Here is a 10,057-nt window from a genome sequence, read left to right as displayed (position 1 = left end):
ATAAGCTATTTAAACTCAAATCAAGACACACTAGATTTAGAATCTAAATATAAGAGTATTACACTTGGTTAGATCTGCAGTTTTTGCAGTGAGAGACTTTTACTTTGAAGGCACTGAACTACAAAATAAAACATCAGAGACGAGTCGAATAAAACACTGTATTTGAATTTTATTATTTTCTTTCGAGTGATACATCTACGTAAAATATTTCATGGCCTCGCATGACAAATACGGTACAGTTTTTTTACAGCTATTACAAGATATTTAAAGAACAATAGTGTTTTTACATTCTGCGAGATATGTATAGGACCTAACAGGAGGTCAGTATACGGTGCGGCTCGCCCAATCAAGCCGTTAAAAACAAATCTCAACATCACAGTTATGAATGTAAACCAAAAATGTAGTGCTGCAGATATCCGTCATCTTTCAAAGGTGATAGAAAGGTCCGTGGTCATCCCTCTGGGGCCATTTAGAAATAGAGGGACCATTTTCTAAGATAGCCGCCCTTTCCAGTCGAGGAATCAGTATTTTTCCACATCACTTTAACCACTGGATGCATTTTGATGATTGGCGTTGGATCATATGTTTTTGACCGTGGGGAAATCACATTAAAAAACTTCTCCAGAGCTTTGTGTTTCATTTCAGACAAAAGGTCATAATGTGGGGCTTATTAGAAAGCACTTGAGACACTAAACCACATTCATATTAGGGTTTTGTCTGCACCGGGTAACAGGAGCGCTGCGCCCTCAAACCAAAATGCTGATTTCCCCCGTAAAATGTTAAAGTGATGCCAGAAAACATTATTTCTGTTCCTCAAAGACGGTATAATTCCTCCAGAAATCTGAGTATCAAACAGAGCGTCAGACGGCAGAGACATCTTGTTTACGAGCGTCATGTTCTCCAGATAATTTATATATCTTATAAACAGGATCAGAGACACAGTACTCATACTATATCTTTCTAGAAAAACCCTAAATATCCATTATAGTCTTCTAGCATTTGTAATTCCTGACGTCTGAATTTGGTTTAAAATATTTAATTGTATGATTTGACACCAAGATAATTGATATCACATTACCGACTCATCATTGGTGGCCATCTTGGGTTTCTGAGTGGCTGACGGACTCTTTCTACCTCAAAGTTTGCACATTCTTGTCCTTGTTTTCACTTTTGAAAGTGTACAAATGTCTCCAGCACTATACTTCATCTTCAGGGAGCGTTCCCAGAAGTCTACTGAACAGAACGACAACATTTTTGGAAACTTTAAAGATAAGATTACATGACATTGGATCTTAAATGGTGTGTGATTGACAGTCTCTCTCACACACACACACACACACACAGAGATGTTGACGTGTGGCCAAGGTGGCAATGGCACATGAGCTCAAACGTCTCGTTTCGTGACGTACAAAAAGGGGAAATTCACAAGAGAATAGCAAATCTTAAAGGTTTCCCAGCATCTTCTGCAGAGTTACAGTCAGGTGTGTCGAAGCACCGGTGGAGTTGTTGTGTATTTGTTTCAAAAAGTTTTTAAAAAGCACGTCTTAAAGGGTCGGGAGCGGAGGTGAAAGCATTTACACGCCTGCAAGCTCTTTGTATGTAAAAATAATACAAATGATATACTGAATGCACGAGTCAGCCATGTTTGAGATGATTACAGTACCTTTTATAGCGTCATCCCTGCGGGGGGGAAGGACTCCGTCGCGTTTCCCCTCGTTTGAAAACATTCTGTATAATCAGCAGTAGATGGAGAAACTGATGCAGCTTTAGAAAGCCTCAACATAACACCACGTTTTTAAGTATTTGACAGTAAAACACAAATTAAAATGTTAAAAAAACTGATATTTGTCAAGATATAGTGATTATCAGTTTGTGTTATGGCGAGCGGTTCCTCTGATTTCTGAAGAAGACTGGTGCAGGAATGAGTCAGCATTTTAGCACTTCCTGTCCCCTGGTCTGGAGGTCAATGGGTTTCTGAATGTGTTTTTGGTCTGAAATCAGGTCTGTGGTTAACACAAGCTGAAGAGGCTTTAACGATTTGTTTTACGACAAATTACGTCCGTAAATCCCCCACTGGTGAATTTAAAAACGCCGGTTGCTAACAAATGTCTAAATGAGACGACTAAACTTCATCATGCCCAACATTAGCCAACTTTAGCTTAGCGGTGGTGACGTGAAGTCATGTGACCGTGCTGTAGTTCCTTTATAGCCCAACATTAGCCGCCTTTAGCTTAGCGGTGATGACGTGAAGTCATGTGACCGTGATGTAGTTCCTTTATAGCCCAACATTAGCCTCCTTTAGCTTTAGCGGCGGTGATGTGAAGTCATGTGACCGTGCTGTAGTTCCTTTATAGCCCAACATTAGCCACCTTTAGCTTAGCAGTGGTGACGTGAAGTCATGTGACCGTGCTGTAGTTCCTTTATAGCCCAACATTAGCCTCCTTTAGCTTAGCGGTGGAGACGTGAAGTCATGTGACCGTGCTGTAGTTCCTTTATAGCCCAACATTAGCCGCCTTTAGCTTAGCGGTGGTGACGTGAAGTCATGTGACCGTGCTGTAGTTCCTTTATAGCCCAACATTAGCCGCCTTTAGCTTAGCGGTGGTGACGTGAAGTCATGTGACCGTGCTGTAGTTCCTTTATAGCCCAACATTAGCCACCTTTAGCTTAGCGGTGGTGACGTGAAGTCATGTGACCGTGCTGAAGTTCCTTTAAAGCCCAACATCAGCTTTTTACTTCAGAAATCATAAAGTGGCGTTAATATGTGGAGATTATCCTGCTGAACTAAACGTGTAAGTATCATAAACGTTTGACACAGAGATTAATTTCAGAGATAATCCAAAATCACATGGAGAAATCCAGGGACCAGGGAGATGCTGCCTTCAGGGTCCAACACAGAAATAGGACATCCCTGCACCGCTGTATCAGAGCAAGAACTAGAATTGTGGGAGTATCGGCAGGTCGTTGTGTTGACGGAGTAAGACTTGCTGTTCTGTAATTCCCTTTTTTTTGGTTTATCCTAGTTTCAAGTGAACACAAGTGGTAGCGAACACAGAGTATCGTTAACCCTTCACTTCACTGAAGGATGCACATATTACAACACGGGAACAAAGTGTTGTAAGTTATGATCTAAACACTGAACAAAAATGCATTCGGCATCTTTGGGGATTCCTTCAAAGTTTTGTGGACATTTTTATATAAATACGACTTTAAGTCCTCATTAAATATCTGCTTCAAGTATAAAATGATTAATCTTCAATAATTGTTCGGATATAATTAACTTCCCTTGTTCTTTTTTCACCTTTTAACACATACATCATTTATCTTTCGACCGAATCAGACGTTACAACCGTCAACATCTCTTCCATTAGGAGTAACGATGCAGATATAAAAACACACATGTTCCAAAATACACAAAGAAACATCTTCACCGCTTGGGGACGTTCAGGCTGAGTTAGTCGTCTCATAACTGGGAGTGTTTGTCACCAGAGAAGTTCACACATCCTGTACTCAAGTAGAAGTAAAGACACTTGTGTTTAAAAATACTCTGGTAAAAGTAGAAGTACTGACTAAACTTCTTTACTCAAGTAAAAGTAAAGAAGTATGGGCTTTGAAATGTACTTAAGTAAAAAGTGCCCATAACTACCAGCTGTTTTAAAGAGTACCTGATACACGGATCGTGTTCAAATCATGGATGTATAATAAGAACTGGATACAGCGTGGGAGGCGGGGTCTCGTTCTTTCCTATGAGAGCTGCTCATTGGCGCATGAGGACAAAACTGCCCAACTTTTGAGAGAGCGAAACGTCACAGATTACCCAGCATGCCTGGCTGTCAGAGCAGAAGTACCCGTATGTGCGCTCATAGAGCATGCGCCCCTTAAGCCCCGCCCCCGAGCTCCCACTCTCAGATGCGCGTTCGTAATGCCGAGGAAAATAACTCTCAGAATAACGTTATTAGCACCTTTTACAACTTGAGGACCGAATGTTTTCAATAAGGGCTATACAAATGTTCATACTGGGTAGTTTATTTAGTTTCAAAAAAATTATCCAACGATTTACAGACGTCTCTTTCCCAATGTTAGTCAATGGGAAAAAGTGTTTCCGGGCCCAGCGACCGATACGGAAGTGTAGTACCGCCGTTTGGCCACAACGAATATTTTCCTCAGAGTCCGGCGCACTTCCTGGAGGCTTGGTTCAAATCAATAGGCACGCAACGACTCTAAATAATAATGATCACGCCACCAAACACAGATTAAAACTAAAGTAACCAGCTGTTTGGAAAATGTGAGAAGTAGAAAGTACAGGTATTTGAGTTCAACATGTAAGAAGTAGAAAGTACAGGTATTTGTGTTCAACATGTAAGAAGTCAAAGTAAAAACTCGTCAGAAAAACAAGTGTTGGAGTAAAGTAATGATACCAGAAAAATGTACTTAAGTACAGTAACAAAGTATTTGTACTCCACTACTTCCCACCTTCAGTATATCTGAAATGACTAGGTTAGCTACAATAGCTAGCTAGCTACATTAGCTAGCTAGCTCACAGCAGATCTGCAGTAACATCAGAACATTAAAATAAGACCATGAAATATTTCAGGTAAGTTTCCAACAACAGAGACAGTTCTCTAGATGCTGCATGTGTTGTCAAGTTGCTCAAGACGTTTCGGAACATTTGTGTTTTTATATCTGCGTCCTTTCTGAAGCTGCAGCGTATTTCTCCTGATGGAAGAGTTTTGTTTGTTCGCACCTGTCGGCCACCGTAGAACACTGATCTGTTTGTGGAAGTGTTACCTGTGCTCTTTCCCAAAACACATGGAGAACAATTATTTTTAAAAGGAAACTAAAACTCCTTGGATCCATCTATCCGTCTCAACTCAAGTTTATAAAATAATCTTTTAGATACGCCTGCAAAGTGTCTTCATTGAATGTCGCTACTAAATCTAATATATGTAATCTTTAATAAATACTTTCCCTCCCTTTAGAGCGCCTGTTTGTTTCTCAGCGCCGACGCCTGCGTTTGATCTACCGACGAGTCCGCTTCTTTCCCTCGTCTTTCTATCGATGAAGAGGAGGGGGAGGCAGTTTCAGTAGAGGGGGAGGACAGAGAGAGGAAGAGGGGGAGGTGAAATGGAGAGGAAGGTGTTTCCGTTCCCTATCCGTCGGTGCCGTTCTTGTTGGTGTTGATGCTGTCGGGTGTCTTCCCGTCTTTTCGCGGCGGCATCCTCTCGTTGATACGATCCAGACCGCGAGCCTCCTCGAAGTTTCGGATCTTCCTCGTGGGGGAGATATCTTGAATGGCTGCGGAGAAACGAGAACACATCAAATGATTAGTTGGAGAAACTCTGGAGGAACTTCCTACTGATGTCCCGACATTTAAACATTCAGGGTTCCCAATGTCTTCAGGAGGATTCATAGGAAGTCTTCATATTCAGGGGGTCACTGTTATTTAAATATATTGCAATTGTATTTAATTATATTCTAACGAAAACTTTAACTTGAATTGTTTAACATGTTTTTTATTGTATGAAATTTGATCTAAATGGAGCAACTGTGCCTGAACTCCGGCAGTGGCTCAGTCTGTAGGTAATTATCCTGGGAACCATAGGGTCGCCGGTTCGATTCCCCAAACAGACCTTAATATAGAGAGATTGGACTGGTGCTTGGAGAGGTCCCAGTTCCTCTCTACGCCTTTGAGCAAGGCACCGGATTTTCTGTGTTTATTTTTTAGCTTAAAATCAATGATAAGAAGCCAATGTACCGAATGACATCCTCTTCATATTGTGTATTATTTAAACATTAGAATTTATTTACTTGCCAATCCCGGACATTTTCAAGTCATCACTAAAAGCTCACCTGTCCACCGTGACCTTTGACCCCTAACCCATCACAGTCCTCCTGCTTTTTATTCATTTTACTTTATTATTTGCCGCTTGTTTTGTTGTCTGTCCTGACCTCATGCAAAGCTGCCTTGGGTCTTGGGGTTTAAAAGCACTCGATAAATAAAGTATTTTGCTTCTGAAAATATAGAAATAGAATAATAATACAAGTCCTTTCTACCCTCTAGTGCAGCGGTTTTTATTTTAATTAGAAATGGAGCTGGCCATCAGTAACAAACAGACATTTGCTTTATACGGTTTAGTTGAATACTCGATTCTGATTGGTCAATTCAGAACATGTGACACGTTGTTAATCCAGTAAAACAGATCGCTGTCAAAGACTGTAAAGACCGTTGCTAAGGAGGATCAAGAAAAAGATTGAAAAAATCATAATAATGAAAATGTTTCCACACAAATCATAATGTTTTGCAAATGATTTGGGGCCCACTTGTAATGCCTTCGCGGACCACTAGGGGGCCGCGGCCCACAGGTTGGGAGCCGCTGCTCTAGTGTCTATTCTTCTAAATACCTGTTTAATTTGTGATGTGAACGCACAGCCTGCCACAGAACAGATGAGTGAAGCCAACCCAGTCTCACAAAAAAACGTGTAATAGCTACGTTTGTCCACCGGGCAAAACGTAGTATATTCACAAATAACCCTCTCAAGACGTGGATACAATATGTTGTAAAAAAATAGATGGAGCTCAAATAATCTTGGTAATATCTATCAAACTGTGGATCCTACTCATCCACTGGACGTAGATTCTAAACGTACAATATAAATTTCTCGCTGTAATCAAAAAGCATTTTAACGCCAAACTATCCCACAATTTAGGATGTTCCACTATAAATAAATCGGGTGTCCGCCATGTTTTTTCCCCTCACGCTGGGAACGTTTGTGATCACGTGACACGGATGCTGGTCGTTAGAAATCAATAGGAACAAATGTTGTACTCATGTCACGTCTTGAGAGGGTTATTTGTGAATATGCTACGTTTTGCCCTGTGGACAAACGTAGCTATTACACGTTGTTTTGTGAGACAGGTTTGTCCTGCCACAGAACAGATGAGTGAAAACCACAACTACCGTTACAGAAACAGCTCACACAGAGGAGACTTACGTAAACGTCCGGAACATCCAGGGACCCAGAGGAGACGTGAGCAGATACAAAGCAAACTCGTTCAGAAACAAACTCATACAACATTTCACTTTTTACATGTTCTATCACAAAGGAAGGAGGGGGCAGAGGAGCTCTTGCAGAACCAGAAGTCTGTGGAGATAAACCTTTCACTTCAAGTCCCTGATTCACAGTTTACATTCAAAGGAATAAACTCACATATTTGTGTTTAAGAGGGAAATAAAATACTTTTGCAATACTGACCTCTAGCACATTTACTGAAAAGATCTCTTGATTTATATTTACTGACATAATAACCAGTAACCTTCTCAAACACATATACAATAAATACTGAGCGTAAAGCAATGGTAAATCATTATTAACTACAGGCAAAGTAATTAGATACAAGTTAATTAAACATTTAAAATATAATAAATATTATGTTTAAACTATTATTGAAATAATTATACAAATAAAATAATTAATAATAAAAACTGTTTAAGAAAAATAAGTAATTATTGGACAGCTCAAATCATTAGAAAAAAAGTAATGATTAAACTCTTTGAATAAATAGTTAATAGTCATATTAAAACTATTAAAAGTAATTATTGAACAGCTAAATTAATAAGCTGATTAAACGACAGACTTAAATAGTATTTCTTAACCCTTGTGTTGTGTTGAAAAGCTGTTTCCGTTCAAAACACAAAAACATAACGACTATCATCCAATATTATTTTAACTACATCAAAACTAACTTATTATGCATTCATAACCGTACAATCCTGTTAAACATTAGACCACATATTTAAGTATGTGATTCAATTAAATCATTATATTTCCTATAGTGAAGACAGACGTTATCTGACTATAATAGACTAATGTTAGAATATAATCTCCCCAAAAAAAGTTTTAAATGATTGTTACAGTGGAAGAAGGGGGGGGGGGGGGGGGTGTCTAAAGTCAAAGATGAATCTTGAGTGGGCCACATTTGACCTCGAGTCACCCACAACATTCTGCGGGGTCTCCCCAGACCCCAACACCAAATTATACACTTTTTTTTTTAGAGACTTGGCTAAAATGGTCAAAATGAGTTTTGTAGTGTTGTTTCGATACAAGAAACTAGAGCGTAGTTATTATATCATTTGACCTGGAAACGGGGCGCGGGAGACCCGAACACAACATAAGGGTTACATCGTTTTTATATAACAGTAATGATAAACAGTAAGGTATGAAGAGAAGTGGTTGGAAAGTTATTATTAAGTAGTGGAAATAATCCTTTAAAAAAGTCTTAAACTGCACTGTGACTTTAATTCATGTATTTTTTCTTTTAATGTTTATTTTATTAACTTCGCTTTTTAATGACTGTTTTTAAATGCCATTTTCTTAATATGTTTTATTTTTGTAAAGCACTTTGAATTATATATATATTCAGCCAAAAGTAAATATTAAACAGTACAAATAATAATAATAAAAACTGTTTTTAAAATAAGTGAAAAGTAATTATTGAACAGATAAAATAATTAGAAAAAAATAATGATTACTTTGAATTGCCTTGTGTTGAAAAGTGCTGTTTGAATAAACTTGCCTTTATATTTAATATATTAGATATTTGACGACATAAAAGTCCCCATGGCTGCAGAAGCACTTCCTAGTTTAAAGCAACTTTTGATGAGTTAAAATAAAGAGTAAAGTAGTGATTAAATCATTTAAATATTCAGCTAAAAGTAAATATTAAAAAGTACAAATAATAATAAAATAAATAATAATAAAAACAGTTTTTAAAATAAGCTAAAAGTAATTATTGAACAGATACAAATAATTAGAAACAAAGTCATGATTAAACAGTTTGAATAAATAGCTAATAGTCATATTCAATAATTACCTGTAAGTAATTAATAAGATGATTAAACGAGGGACTTAAATAGTTTTTATATAATAATAATAATGAATAAAAGGTTGAGATGAAATGCTAAGGTATGAAGGGAAGTGAATAGTTGTTATTGAATAGTGGAAGTAATCCTTTATATTTTAAAGATAACCTAAGACAGGGGTGTCCAAACTTTTTTCTCCGAGGGCTACGTACAGAAAAACATACGAAGGGCTCGGCCGCTCCTGGAGGTTTATCAGTTCAGTTATAAGTCAGCTAATCAATGAAATGTGGGTACATGAAGCGTGACACTTGAACATGCTGGAAGAAACAGCCTTCCTCACCGCTCTAAATAATGTTTACTTTATTGAGTTTGCAGCTCATGCCGTAAAACAGAAGCTTCTTATACAAATAAGTGATTGGGCTTTTTATATCAACTCCGATTAGTTTGAAAATGTTTCCAACTTTAATGGATTGAAGTTATTTGAAAAGTGGGCACACATACATACTGTATTTATATTTGTACATATATATTTAATTAGTACAATATATGAAAAGCACAAGTTTGATTTGTGGCCATATTTCATTATACTATTTTAATTTGCTGAGGGCCGTTTCAAAATGGTCCCGGGCCGCAGTTTGAACAGCCCCGACCTAAGAGTTTCCTATGACGGTAGAAGCACTTCCTGGCTCTTCCCACAGGGGGGGGCAGTCTGCAGATAAACAGCTGACAGGATTAAGTTGTGGAAACATCCGGCAGGGACGCCCCGCTCTGAGCCTCTGAGCCTTAGAGAGCTTTCCTCTGACGGGAACTCTCCTCTACAAACAGGAGGAGCTCCACCTGAGGCTGGGCATTATCAGATAGAACAGAGGCAGAGGTGGGAAGGAACTAAGTACATTTACTCAAGTACTGTACTTAGGTACAATTTTGAGGTACTTGTACTTTACTTGAGTATTTCAATGTTATGCTACTCTGTACTTCTCCACTACAGTTCAGAGGTACATGGTGTACTTTTCCTCCACTACATGTATACCTTAAGTTACTTCACAGATGTGGATGAATGATGTGAAATATAATCAAGTGTTGAATCAGACTTTAGTTCCACCTGGAGTAAATCCACCAGCTACCCTGCAGTATACAAAGCCATTCAAACTAGCTGCACCTTCACCAGCTTTGAGAACACTTTCATGATCAATCATTAT

The 10,057-nt window shown here is 38.5% G+C and overlaps 1 long non-coding RNA gene across 1 annotated transcript; it reads right to left on the bottom strand.

Moving 5' to 3' along the window:
• Window positions 1–4,671: 4,671 nt before the first annotated feature.
• Window positions 4,672–9,851, bottom strand: LOC117549138. The gene is made up of 2 exons (XR_004569421.1): window positions 6,991–9,851; window positions 4,672–5,292 (listed from the first exon to the last, which is right to left on the bottom strand). It is a non-coding gene; the product is annotated as an uncharacterized LOC117549138 (long non-coding RNA).
• Between the last annotated feature and the right edge of the window lie 206 nt (window positions 9,852–10,057).

The sequence above is a fragment of the Gymnodraco acuticeps genome, unplaced genomic scaffold (assembly GCF_902827175.1).
Source record: "Gymnodraco acuticeps unplaced genomic scaffold, fGymAcu1.1, whole genome shotgun sequence".
Taxonomy (NCBI): Eukaryota; Metazoa; Chordata; class Actinopteri; order Perciformes; family Bathydraconidae; genus Gymnodraco; species Gymnodraco acuticeps.
This window is presented reverse-complemented; position numbering and strand designations above follow the sequence as displayed.